This window comes from Parasteatoda tepidariorum, chromosome X2 (assembly GCF_043381705.1).
Source record: "Parasteatoda tepidariorum isolate YZ-2023 chromosome X2, CAS_Ptep_4.0, whole genome shotgun sequence".
In the NCBI taxonomy this organism is placed as follows: domain Eukaryota; kingdom Metazoa; phylum Arthropoda; class Arachnida; order Araneae; family Theridiidae; genus Parasteatoda; species Parasteatoda tepidariorum.
The window spans coordinates 3,452,330-3,467,148 of record NC_092215.1 but is presented as its reverse complement, the minus strand read 5'-3'; the positions used below and the strand labels follow the sequence as shown (position 1 = coordinate 3,467,148).

General features: G+C 30.1%; 1 long non-coding RNA gene across 1 annotated transcript in view; it reads right to left on the bottom strand.

Annotated features, from left to right (window-relative positions):
* LOC139427158 (uncharacterized) overlaps window positions 1-3,559 on the bottom strand; it is a 57,333-nt gene extending 53,774 nt beyond the window's left edge. Inside the window, exon 1 of the long non-coding RNA XR_011638320.1 lies at window positions 2,298-3,559. This is a non-coding gene — a long non-coding RNA (uncharacterized lncRNA). The remainder of the gene's footprint in view (window positions 1-2,297) is intronic.
* Between the last annotated feature and the right edge of the window lie 11,260 nt (window positions 3,560-14,819).

Genomic DNA, 14,819 nt, shown 5'->3' with positions numbered 1-14,819 from the left:
ATATATATATATATATATATATATATATATTGCGATCTTAGAAAGACTGTTATTCATCATTGAAATTTTTTTAAATTACAAAATAAATTATTGATTTTTGAACATGAATGGAAGAAAAATTTCAAACTGCTTATAAATTTTATATTTTAATTCAAAGATAATTCCGAGTATCTAAAACACTTTATTATGAACTATTGGATTGTTTTTCTAAATAAAAATACCAAAATATATTTTTGATTGTAATAGAGGCCAGAAAACTAATATATAAAAGGGATACCGATGTCCCATCCGCGACAAAGGGTTAGAGTTTACAATTCTCGAATACATTTTAAGTTATTCATTTAACCAATTGAGGAGCATCCTACTTTAATAGATTATTTTAGACGGGCAGCACTATAACAACAGCGATTGTAAATTACGAATTCTTTGTAAAGTGATATACTACAGCTCTATGAGACGTGGTGGCTAAGCACTCGCCTCCCAATGAGGTGCCCCGGGCTCGAATCTCGGCGATAGCTGGTCAATACGAATTCCGCATCCAGTTCGCAACCTTCTCAGTGCGTATGTAGTATTATCCTCGTAGGTAGACCGATCATGAGTTAGAGTTCCTTTGCCGTTAGGCTAACCATGGGAGGTTTTCGTGATTTTCCTCGCCTTGTAACAGAAATGTGGATGAGTTCCATGAGAAAGTCCACCAAACAGACAAATTTCGCTCAATACTTGATTCAGAAGTTCCCTTGTCTTCTGAATTGGATTCAAAATATCAAGGCTACAGAGTTGAACATTGGTAAACTCAAAATTGAGTCGGCTAGTTAACAACGACGTTAAGATACTGGATCTCTATATTGTTATGGAATAGTGGTAATTAAAAGCGGTTGATTTTTAGAATTGTTTTCAGGTTGAATTATTTACTATTTTAGCAATATTTTTTGAATAAGTGTTGCTAGACTGGACTGGGCACACTACGTCGAAAAAGTTGTGAAATTTTCAAAAACATTTCATTCTCCATTCAGAAATCTATATAAGATATAGGTTAAAAAACTGTTTACTTTCATTTCATAACCGATGAAAAAATTCTCTAGAAGAAGCTTATATGATTTACATTATTTATTTTTGAATTTATAAAAGAAGAAACTATCATCATTCTCTATTCAGAAATCTATATAAGATATAGGTTAAAAAACTGTTTACTTTCATTTCATATCCGATGAAAAAATCCTCTAGAAGAAGCTTATATGATTTACATTATTTATTTTTGAATTTATAAGAGAAGGAACTATCATCATTCTCTATTCAGAAATCTATATAAGATATAGGCTAAAAAACTGTTTACTTTCATTTCATAACCGATGAAAAAATCCTCTAGAAGAAGCTTAAGATATGATTTACATTATTTATTTTTGAATTTATAAAAGAAGAAACTATCAATGCCGCTAATGATAAAAAGATTTTTAATTTTGATTTTTAAAAAATATTTAATGAAAATGAATATGAAACAATTCATAATTAGTTATTGGCCAGTAACTACTTTTTAAATTTTAAAATAAATAACATGAGTATCGAAATTTAAAAAAAGCAGTCTTAAAACAAAGCATAATTCTAATAATATTTTCAAAGAGCGAATGGCAATATAACACAGAATCTAACCATGAATAAATTAATTTCATCAGAGAAAACACGAAATGCTTAATTTTAATAAATATATATTCAAGAAATAAATGCTAAGGAGCATAAAAGAAAACATATTTAGTATTATAGGGTGGAATCTAGCATTTTTAAAAATTTGAGTAATATATATTTTTTTGAAATTTAACAAGTGAAAATCAACATTGATTCGCAAATACGAAAATTATTCTTATAATTCAAAGAAGTTCACTAACATACCTTGCAAATTTTACAAGCCAAATTCTTCAACCAAAAATGTTTTTTTTACGCAAAAAAGCAAGGAAAATTAAAAAAAAAGAAAAGAAAAATATTAATTTTTATTATGTTCTTAAACAATAAGCCAATCAACCTATTTAATCGTAACTGACCTAACATAATAAAAGCTTTAATGAAAAAGATACAATAATAAAAGCTAAAGAAAGAAAGGAAAAAAAAATCAAAATTACTATTTCACAATATTTTACAGAATTTAGCAAATCGAAACCTGATTGGTTTTAAAAGATTAATTAGTGGGAAAATTTTAATAAAACATACATTGAAGTAATAAAAGCTATATAAGGCAAGAAAAAAAATTTAAATAATTATTTCACGATGTTTAGAGGAAATAAGGTTATACATTATTTGAACTTTACCTGCAGCATTGTCTGACTAATACGTTTGCTTTGATTAAGTTCTTCTATAAAAGCAACAAGGTTGCAGCGAAATTTAGTTCTGTATATGAGAAAAATAAATAATTTTGCCTCAGAGTCGTAATTCACATTAAATTAAATCGCACAAAAACGCAAAATGCACAAAATTCAAACTGATGCACTGATTGGATACCGATAAAACTACTCTAAAAATCAAAGAATGTATATATCCTTAGGCCACCGGGACAAAAGGATGTTTGAATGAAAAGTACAAAAATTCTAACAATTCCAGAAACCCACCTATTGGGAGGGACTATATATTTAATCAAGCCTAACAAATTGGAATTCCATACCTGCCAAATTTTTAGCCTTTCGAGGATAATTTTCCCCAGTGGTAGTAAATAGGAATTTGAATTACATTTTTAGGCAGAACATACGCTGTATATTTAAACAGCTTATGCTGATTACCAAGATCCTAATAAATATTAATATATATACTTATTTTTTTAAAAATAGTGGTGGTTAAAAAGATTATAAATTAAGTTTATAAATGTAAGAAATATATTGAGAGCATACATTTTACTTCCACTTTAAATATAGAAATAAAATTTTACGCCAAATGCGCAAAATTTGGCAGGTATGGAATTCTCCACTCAGATTTTTACAAAATTATTTTGCTTCATTATTTTTCACTTTAATGATTTCCTAATATGTAAAAAAATCGCGCAGAATTGATAAAAATTATTTAATTTTATATTAAATTTCCCTATTATGAAAACTTAAAAAAGTGATTCATAACTCTAATAGTTGAAAATTAGGGCTAGATCGTTATCATCTGAAAAAAATAAAAAAAACTGGTGAAAAAAACATTTCATTTTAGTCTTTCTTTCTCTTTAACACGTTGAGCACCGCGTCAGCCTTCGGTGGCTGACGCTGAAATTACATTTGGGCTGCGTCTGCCTCCGCTTGCTGACACAGACCTTCAACATAGGCCGCGAAAAACAGCTGGCTGACAGCGTATGACATGATATAGAACTATAAAATTTGCACTCTTTTATGGAAATGCAGAAACAAAAGGTTTGGGTTCATGCGCACAACTGGTTCACATTTTAAACAGTCCGCGCGGACTACTTATAAAGGACCGTGTGGAGGCTTCTTGATGGAGGAGGTGATGGCCGGACACGCCAAAATAATTTAAAAATCGGTAAATAACTACAAAGTAAATTTTGCAAATAGTTGACAATATTTGCTTGCTTTTAAAAATGTAAAGCATGTAATAAGTACTATAAAGTGGTGAATTATATAAACTTACGCATTGCTTAAAAATAGTGATGGATTAAAATCTACTAAATCGAACTTATTAAGCCAAGAATTACAATTAATAAACTGCCACTTGAAAATATTTATTCGCTGTTCTTATGTTAGCTCTTTGCTTCAACAATAAATGATAAGTCGGCCTGTCTAATTCAGGGACTCTAGGCAAGCCATGTAAAATTAGCGGGGCGTTCAACGTGTTAAAAACAAAAAGTGAAATGACTACCACTTATTTTTCTGAATTATTTACAAGTCAAAGACCAAGAGCCGCAAAGATTCCAATTTGTTCATTCTGAGATTTAACTTAATGTTAACGCAGCATCTCCCTTCCCTTCCTCCACATATTCTTCAATTTAGATGAAAGAGCAGATATCCATTCCTGGATAGGTACTCTGAAAAACTTGATTAGTTAATAAGATTCCAATTGCTCCTTGCTGCGAATAATTACTTTCTAGTAGTAGTGCTTTAATGTATTTTTCCCGTTTGAGTAAATTTGATTTGTAGGGATTTTTTTTGCTATTTCAAAATTATTTAAAAGCTTTTGTGAATCAACGCTTTGTTACGGTCATGCTGTATTGATGCTTTTCAGGAAGTTGGAAACATTTACAGAACCTGCAACTTTTAGTTTATAGTTCTCGTTAATTACAATATTTTGTAGAATACGCAGCAGTGAAATATACTAGAGAAGTAAAATCACTCCGGGTGGCGGTTAAATATTTTCCGATGGTAGTCTTTTAATTTATGATTCTTGGTTCAGTAAATTCGATTTATACGGTTTTATACTAACCACTTCTTCAAAATAATTCAAAAGCTTACGTGATAAATCACTTAAGCCGTTACAGTTATGCCGTGCTGAGCCTTTTCTAAAGTTGGCAAAATTAACTGAAAATCTGCAAATTTAAATTTTTAGTTCTTTCCCTTTTTTTAAAAATTTTTTTGTCCAATTCAGAGCAGTTGGCATCTCTGGAAAAATTTTTACGTGTGAAAAGACTATATTCAAATTTAAAATGCATATGTAATGTGTTTACTTGTGATAATTGTTATGAAATGAAACTAGAAAACACTGCTCATGACAGGTTAACACGTTGAGCTCCACGCTAATTTTACATGACTTGCCCTGCTGACCCCGGTGAATAACTACAAACCAAATTTGCAAATATTAGACCGATTTTGCTTTTTTTTTCAGATGGTTTATCATGACATATCTGACAAAAGTGGTGAATTATATAAGCCTACGAATTGTTTAAAAATAGCGGTGGATAAAAATCTACTATATTGAATTTATTAAACCAAGAATCACAATAATTAAGTAAATTTTGAATGCATTTTCTGCAATTCCGTAAAAGAGTGTAAATTTTATAGTTCTATATCATGCTGTACGCTGTCAGCCAGCTGTTTTTCGCGACCTATGTGAAAAGTCAGTGTTAGCAAGCGGTGGCAGACGCAGCCCAAATGCAATTTCAGTGTAAGCCATCGGTGGTTGACGCGATCTAAATGTAATTTCAGGGTCAGCCACCGGTGGTTGAAGCGGACTAAATGTAATTTCAGTGTCAGCCACCGGTGGCTGACGCGGCGCTGGACGTGTTAAAGTAGTTTTGAGGGTAGTTAAATTTCTCTTAACCCTTTCGCGCCGACTGTCGCAAATACGTGCCAGCTCAAAACCGTATCAATCAGAGTAAAAAGATAAACCTGGTAACCAAAATAGTTCTTTAGCAGTTTATTTGTGGGAGGAGATATAATTGTTTGATTTATTTAATTCACCATTACTTTAGTTCAAAATAAAATTATTTAGTTATGCTTTGAACTAACATTGATTATATATATATGTGATTAAACTAACAATAATTAAAGTAAAAGCAAAGTAAGTTTGTCAAATTAGCAACGCATACATTTAAGCTACATTTTCTCATTTATTTACATCCTGATTTGGATTTTGTACGAATACTTTTAGCAATCATCCATCCCTAAGGGATTAAAGGTAGTTCCAAATTGTTTTAGCTAATTGTTTTTTTTTCTTCATAAGTAGCAGATTGATTTGGAAAGGCAAATAAATACATATAAGATACACCGGAAAGTTCTGTCTGCAAAAGCACATGTAATATTTTTGCATGTAATGTTATATTTTTAGATATATATATTAAAGAAAGTGGTAGGTAACTCAACGGTACATATTTAAACTTGTAGCGAAACTATTTGCAAAATGTACTTTGAAGTTATTTACCGTTTCTTAAATTATTTTGGCGTGTCCGGTGCAGTTGGCATTTCTGTAATAACATAACTAATACTAACATAACGTTAACTTGCGAACTTGTTTGCTCCAATATTGCTTGATAGATCAGTTTTGATAGTATAGGAGCCTTAGTAACATCTATTCAATAAAAGGCTTGAATTAATACATTTGGGGTGGATTTTTTTTATATTTCGATGCTGCTTTATCCTGTATATTTGTTGGCATGATGGTTATTCAATTTGCGCGTATAATTTTCGGACATCTCTCTCTTTTCTTATTGCTTCTTCACTCCAAGGGAGCACAGGTCCTTTGTCGTGACATCATCTCTCCTTGTAGATGGCCAAGAACTTTATTTCTTTCCATGTTTTGTTTACTGTGTTAAATTCATTCATAATAGTTCTACGTCATGTCATTTTAGATCAACACCTTTTTCCTTTACCTTGGATTAACCAGTGCAGCGACTGTTTTACTTTGAATTTTTCCGATTTTCTGATTATGTGTCTAATCCATCGCCATTTGCTATCTCTGATTTCTATTGGCTTTGCTCAGACACGTTATGATTCATAATTGTTGATGTTCAGATCCTTATCTTTCATTCTGAAAAAGAAAAAAAAATCAGTGAGTACAGAGCCATCAAATTATTAATTTTTATTTGTAATATATCTAATAGTATTAACTTTTACGCATTTGGCATAAAATTTTATTTTTATATTTAAAGTGGTAGTAAAACGTATGCGTTCTATATTTTCCTTGCATTTATAAACTGGATTTATAATCTTTTTGACCACCACTACTTTTAAAAAATTAAGCATATATATTTATATGTAATACTGCATACTTGCCAACTTTTAATCCCTTCGAGGATGATTTTCCCCAGTGGTAGTTTAATGGAATTTAAATTCCAAATTTAGGTAGAAACATTAGCTTAAGCAGACTACAAAGACAGTATTACTGTCTTTGTAGTCTGCTTAAGCTATTTCAAAATACAGGGTATGCAGAGATGCCAACTTGCTCCGGACAGCAAATATATATTTTAAAGCGGTAGTTTATCAATTGTGATTCTTGGTTTAATAAATTCAATTTAGTAGATTTCTATCCACCACTATTTCTCAATAATTCCTAGGCTAATGTAATTCACCACTTTGAAGTACTTATGTCATGCAATACCTTTTAAAATGCAAGCAAAAGTAGTCAAATATTAGCAAAATTTAGTTTGTAGTTATTTACCGTTTTTTTAATTATTTTGGCTTGTCCGGAGCAGTTGGCATCTTTGCGTATGCTTCAGCCTAAAATTAAGATTCAAACTCCATTTCATTGCCACTGCATACCTGCCAACTTTTAATCCCTTCCATTATAATTTTTCCCAGTGGTAGTAAAATGGAATTAGAATTTCAATTGTAAGCCAAAAAATACGTTGTATTTGAAAAAGCTTTAGCTGACAAACATGATAGTAATACATGTTAATATATATGCTTACTTTTTATGAATAGTGGTAATCAAAACCATTTTAAAATTAATCTTATAAAAGAAAAAATAGTATATATTTACACCACTTTAAATATAAAAATAACATTTTACGCCAAATGCGTAAAAGTTGGCAGGTATGCCACTGGGGAAAATCATCCTCGAAAGGATAAAAATTTGGCTGGTATGTAATACAATAATAAATATGGAAAAAAAGTAAAATTTGCTTTTTTATGTGTAATTTATTCATTGAATTTCTTTCATTATTTAAGAAGGAAGACTCAAAGCCTGATTTCTATGTTAAATTTATTCATATTTATGAGAAGAAAATGTGCCGTTTAAACCCATTCCAGAGAAGTGTTGTAAAAACTTAAAGTTTTGAAGATTTATACTTAAACCAATATGATATTTTATAGTACTATTTACCTCTTGAGTTTTAAAATCTTGATTTCATATCAAAATTCAGATATTTACGTTCAAACCCTCCAATGAGTACGGAATTTCCCTAGTTTCAGAAAATAATTTCCCTTTTGCAAGGATAAGTATTTTAATAATATTTCAATAAATTATAATTAAAAGAGTATTTTCCACTATTATATTTAAATGATTTCAATAGATATATAAAGATTCAAATGGACAAATTATCATGCTTTTAAGTTGTGTTTAAAGGTTTATGGAAAATTTAGTTTGTTTTTTAATAATTTTATGCCTTAATTCGCTGCCTCTGGAGGATATACTTCACACAAGCATGAAATGCTGGAGGGTATGTTCATATTATTAGTATACTATTATGCTGTAAATAAATATATGAAGCTGTGACCATAATGTATTCTTGAACAATAAATAAGTATATTAAATCGAAACTGTTGATACCACTATCAAAAATATTTAGCAAAACATTAGAATTGGTAGGATCAGCACTCACATGAATAAGCTAAATATTTACATAAGTACACATTTTTTATTAGGTTTTCAATTACCAAAATAATTCAATGTATCTAACTAAATATGTCGTAGTTACAGATGTTCTCAGTTTCTTTTTTTTTTTTAAACGGAGCAAGTTGGTATCTCTGGGTTCGTAGGTATAACGAAAAGATTCTCTTTTCTGTCTTCATATTTATAAGCTTTTGTCGCGTGGTAGCTACGGTAGTAATCCGTAATACCAATAACAGGGCCTCACGACTTACCTTTCAGAAGTACCACGACAAGGGAGTTTCTAATTTTATAAAAAAGATTACGTTCGAAACACAATTTCCCCATTTGAGAGTATCAGATATGTATATAAACTTGCTCCAATTTGTCAAAATATATTTTCTAGTGGTAATTGAAATTTAAGCTATTTTTAGTTTAGTATTTTTCGTTAGTTTAGTATTTTTTAGTTTAGTATAAGTAATTTTTCCTGCACTACATACAAAAATTTTAAAATCTGATAATTAATGCAACTTTATCTCGTGATGATACTTTTAAAGCGTGAGAGTAATTATACTTATTTTACTAGTTTCGCTATTTAATTCGCCCCCGATTCATTTCAACTTTTGCAGAAAGTGGAGTTGTTGTCCTCTGGATTAGTAAAGTGGTGTTCTACACTATTCTATTTTATTTTGAATTTAACAAAATATTTATGGTTCCTTTTTGCAGAGCTATAACTAGTGCCGTGGCCGAAGTAAATTTTTTTTAGTGGAAAAAACATTTATGTTTTAAATTACAAATCTTTATTTTAAAGGTTAAAAGAAAATTGTTTTTATTTACCACGGTAAATTTATAGTTTCAGATGTACTGTCCCTGACCAATTTATTGTAATTATCAGGTGATACTATACAGCTTTATTGTTTTCACGCAATTGAAACCGGTTTGCACTTGTTTACGTTCGTGCATCAATTAGTTAGATTTGAAGATAAATAATATAAATTCGAAGATTGAATAAACTAGACTATATATTGCATAAATTAGAATATTTGTTATATCAGATATTATATTAGTATATTATAATAATTAGACCAAATTATTAGACACACTGTAGTTTTTTAATCATTGCATGTGTTGCACGAGTTTATATGCAATACTTTTATAAAACATACATGTAATATTCAGGAGATTTTTAATATGCTTCCTCTTTGTATTCATTTTTAACGTATTGTATTACAATGTTAAATAATTGAAGCATGAACACCATTCAAACTTTGTCTAATAATAACTTTTTTGTATTTTCCTTCATGTGTGGGATTTATTTATGTTTTTTTTTAAATTATTATTTATCATAATAGATAAATACATATTTATAGGTACTGATATTCACTTAGGGATACAAAAAAGTCTCGTTCAATTAATTTCTTCTGACTTTGTGTCCTGTTTTTATTTTATTGAATTGTATTGAATTAATTAATGTGTTTCATTTATCCATTCATTAAAAATTGAAACATTTAACTGCAACTATTTTTGCTATTAAACTTTAAAGAGAATCGATTAAAACCTACCTTCCGACATTGGAGGTTTGCATGAAATACTTTTTTCTTGTGGTAGAAATCGTAGGCATAATTTTTTTTAACCTCTTAACCCTTTCGCGCCGACTGTCACAAATACGTGACAGCTCAAAACCGTATCAATCAGGGTAAAAAGATAAAACTGGTAACCAAAGTAGTTCGTTAGCTGTTTATTTATGGGCGGGGTTATAATTGTTTGATTTATTTAACTCACCATTATTTAGTTCAAAATAAAATTATTCAGTTATGCTTTGAACTAACATTGTTCATATATATATGATTAAACTAACAATAATTAAAGTAAAAGCAAAATAATATGTCAAATTAACAACGCCTACCATTTAAGCTTCCGTTTTTTATTTATTTGCATCCTAATTCTGATTTTGTACGAATGCATTTATGAATCTTCCGTCCCCAAAGGGTTAACGCAGGTGAGACAACGAAGTTCCAATTATTTTTTTCTGGAGCTCTGATTACAAACAAAAATAAATTTTCGTATATTTTAATTATAAAAAAAAAATTTGGATTGACCGAATTTCGAAAAAATATTGAATTAGATTAACGGAAATTTATTTGTATTAAATATAAAATCCAAAAAAGGTAGTTTGCATTTTTTTCATTCATATTCAAAAATTTATTTCGCAAATTAAGGAAATTTTAATAATAAATAATTCTCTTACATCTAAATAGCTTGAAATAAATGCAAATTTGAGAAACTATTATTTGGAAGATTTTACCGTTAGCATAGAAAAAGACACCGGTGTTTCACGCATTATTTTATAACCAAAAACTATTAAAATACCTAATATAATATTTTTAACTTATTTCGACTGAAATTAATGCGAAGCAATGAATATAGTGTGAAAAATATATTTAATAAAATTTTTGCGTCAAAGAGTTAAGAAAGATATATATTTGAAAAGCTTTGATCAGAGCTGAAAGCCAATATATTCACGAAGATGGTAAAGAGAAAAACTGGTACGAAAGGCATTTCATTCTAGCCTTTTTTTCGAGAAACATTAAATTTCTGTACATACTGAGATTTTTTCTACAATTATAGCATACACAGTCAATCCCACTTAAAGGAATACCATCGGTTCCAGCCAAAACTATGCAATTAACAGTTGAATTCAATCTTAAATTCTAAATTTTTGCAAAATTTTACTTTTTAATGGTATTTAACGCATAGTAGGGCGTTTTGGTTAAATAAACTCAGTTTTCTGATCAGTAAACAAGTATAATTAAAATCTATGCTAGTTTCATAAGATTTAAATGTCATTCAAAGTTACATAAAAATAAATCAATGTTAGTGAAAAGTATAATATAGATACTGAAATATTATTTGATCCATTCGGAAGAAATCTATAATTGAAGACTGTTTTTTCACCAGTTTAATTCGTCAATTTATCAAAATTATATTTTCCCTTTCAGTTTTTACTAAGACTTTCATATCTAGCGTATTCCTTTCAAATACATTCAGAACTTTTTTTTATTTTTACTTATTCATTTTTTTCTAATCCTCGAGACTTGAGAAATTTCAAATTAATGAGCCCTTTTAGTTTAGAATTTTTTGAAATTTATGGTTTCCAATATTCATTGTTTCTTTAATTAGTTTAAATCATTCCTTTTCGCACTCTACTTGCAGCCAACTTAGAGTTATTCACTGGATTAAGCAATGATTATTCTACTTAAGAAAAAGGTACACTGTACACTAGTGTGTCGGATTCTTGAAACTTATCAAAGCTAATAGTGCACCAGAAGAGGACCGCAAGTTTTGACCACAAAACAAAGCACCCTGTACCTTTTTCACAATCTAAATGAGTGAAGTAAGTCAAAGAGTGGTAAGACCCCCTTCGTTTATTTTAATGTATAACTGGGAGCAAGATTTGATTAATTTTTCACGTTTATCCCTAGCAATTGAATGAACCAACTAATGAATAAGAAGTCCCTGATCACCTATGTGATCACCTATAGTAAGATGTAATCACCTATAGTATCCTTATCTTAACTTGAAAACGGAAATTCCATTTTAGCTTGTGAAACATATCACAAAAAAAAATTTTTTTTTTTTCATTTCAGTACCTCTTCCATATGCTTTAGGCGGGGACAAAAAAACAAGAAATATCCGTATAAGCCGGGAAGTTTAGCATTAGTTTCATTTAAAATGAATTGGTTCCATTTAATTTTATTCGTATAAGCGATTAATTTTATTCGATTATCCGATATGCAATTAAGTGAGGATGACAGTATATAAAACTGCTTCGTTCCTGAAAAAAAGTAGGTATTGTTGATTAGTTTGAAGAAGAGAATAAATTTATTCCTCCCGAAATCAAGTTAAAACTGAAATGGTTTTACTACCAGCTTTTCCTCATCGCCCTCTCGCTTTTACCTATTAGTTACCTATTATTTAATTCTTTGATCCTGTCCTTATGCATACTTGCTAACTTGTACTGTCTCTAAAAACGATTTTGCAAAATGGTGGTAAAACAACAATTAACTTAGGACATATTTTCCACATTTAAAAGCTAAACAACCAGATTAAACATATTTTTTAAATATTGATTTGTCGTGATATGTTGAAATTTTTTTTTGTAACCTTAAATTGGAGATTTAATACGTCAAACCCTATAATGTTGCTACCATTAAGAAAATTTTTTCTCGACATTTGTTCTAGTTGACAGTTATGTATTGCTTTAGTGAAATTAGATACATTTGCAGGCTTGTTTGCTCAATTTAGACTTATAAACCTTTCTTAAGTAAGACTGATAGAACAATTTTAAGAAGGATATAACAAAGAATACATACTGTGGGATTCCAATCCGCGCTTTGCACAGTGTTTGGCGGGTGCTCGGCTAGCTATGCAAATGTCTGAATTTCGTTATATTGGTTTACATTATTTGAACCTAGAGATGGACGAAATTTTTTTAATTCTAAATTAATAAAAAATACTTCTGGTTATGAGCATTTATTTTTCTGGGAAAATTTTTCCTCAGTACATATTTTTTTTCTTTTGAGCTTTAAAACGCATAAAACGAATGATAAAACTCTTGATAGCAGATTTTATCAAAAAGAAGCGAGGTGTTTGTTGTTTATATAAGTTCAATCGCAACTTGTACAAAAAATGACATATTTGTCTTAGTCTTTAGATAAGACTTCATTGCGGTGTTTTTATTACTTTTGTTTTTAATGTACATTTTATTGTTTACGACAATAAAATTTTGGTCACTCAAAAATAGCTGCTACATTAGTAACGTTTATTGGGGTGAATCAGGAAAATAGTAAAATATAGATGCTTGGGAATAAGCAGAGAAAAGCCAAACCATGGTTCATCTTATGTGACACAATCTCTTCTCTGTTTGTTCTCTGTCATTTGATAATAAAATTTTACATCTTGCTTATGTTAAATGAGGGTAAATAAGGACTTCTAGATAAATATGTCATCCAAGTGTTTTCAGAGTTGGTTTGAAAATAACTTTCTTGGATTGGGATTTCTTAATTTGGATTTCTTTGAGTGTAATGACCTTTTTCTAAAGAAAACGAGTATTTACACTTTATTTTAATGGTAATGTTTTAGCTTAAAGAGACACAGCGTATATGGCTCAAAAGAGCACTTGCATAGATATTCAAACGGGTAACGAAAGTATCCGAAGGAACTAAGCTGTGCCTCAGATTCATACATTTAAGGACAAATACCTTACCATCTTTTTTTGAACCTAATAACTGTTACTGACCAAAATTATTTGAAAATTAAGTATCCATGTTGCAATTAACTAACTGAATTTCTAAAATTGACAGGAATTTAAAGCCTGAAAAATTTATGATAACCTCATAAATTACTTATCACCACTTTATTCAATATAATTCAATATAATGAATGGGAATAGGGACTTCGAAGGCTAGACTGGAAATTCAAAGTAAACGGACAAAAATCAAAACTACTAATCATTCAGCATAAAAGAAAAATCATCCTCCCCAAAAATCAAATTGTTCTCTTTAATGAAATTATTCCCATAGTCAAAAGCGCAAAATATCTTAGTCTGGTCATTAACAGTGAATTTAATTGGAAAGATCACGTCAAAACAGTTGTCAACAAAGCACAAGCAGCCTGCCACAGATTACAAATCCTTCTTCAGAACCCCAAAATGGAACTTAGACTTAAACGTTTNTTGCATATTGCAATTTTACTCAGCTACTCTTAGTGGACAACATATGCAAATTTTGCACGGTTTGGCTTACTTTTGAAAGAGTTATCGCTATTTTTGTGATTTTTCCTTAATTTATGATAACCAGTGTATTATGGAAATGCAACATTATTGCAATTATATCGTGGTGACACTTTTAATGAGTGGATGTAATTATCCCTGTTCTGCAAGTTTTATCATTTAATTTGCTACTAATTTAACACGTTCACGACGGGGTGACCCGCAGTGTGTCACGCTGGATTATCTTCTCTTGGCAGCGCACTGGAGTAAAAACTGGTAACAAAAAATTTCATTTTATAGTTTTTTTCCGGAAATAATAAAAATCCATGACTACCAATTGTTTTTAACGGATGCAATTTTTATATTGAATTGCTTCTTCGCCGTGATAAATTTCCTTACAGTGAATTGTTATTGTTGAGAATAGATTAACTCCTCCCGAGTATTATCGAATATTGAAATAGTTCTTCTTCCAGTATTTTCTCTTTTCCCGTACCAGTATCTTCACTTTTCCCGGCGTGAACGTGTTAATAAAATTTTTGCAGAAAGTAGAGCAGTTGGCACTGCTGTATTAGCGACATTTTTCATTTTTACATTAAATAAGCACTTCAGAAGTTTCTCTAATTTCCACTAGACAACAGCAAAAACGCATTTAACCCTTTCGCACCGGACGGGACATGTGCTGTCCCAGTCGTTCGTTCGTTCGTTGTTGTAGAACTGGGCATCTGAGCCCTAAATGGCCCTTTTCCCATTCATCTTGAAATATCCCATGACGGGAACATACATAGGAAAGATGTGATGTAGGCTCGGAATAGAACCTGAAATGAGGTAAAAATGA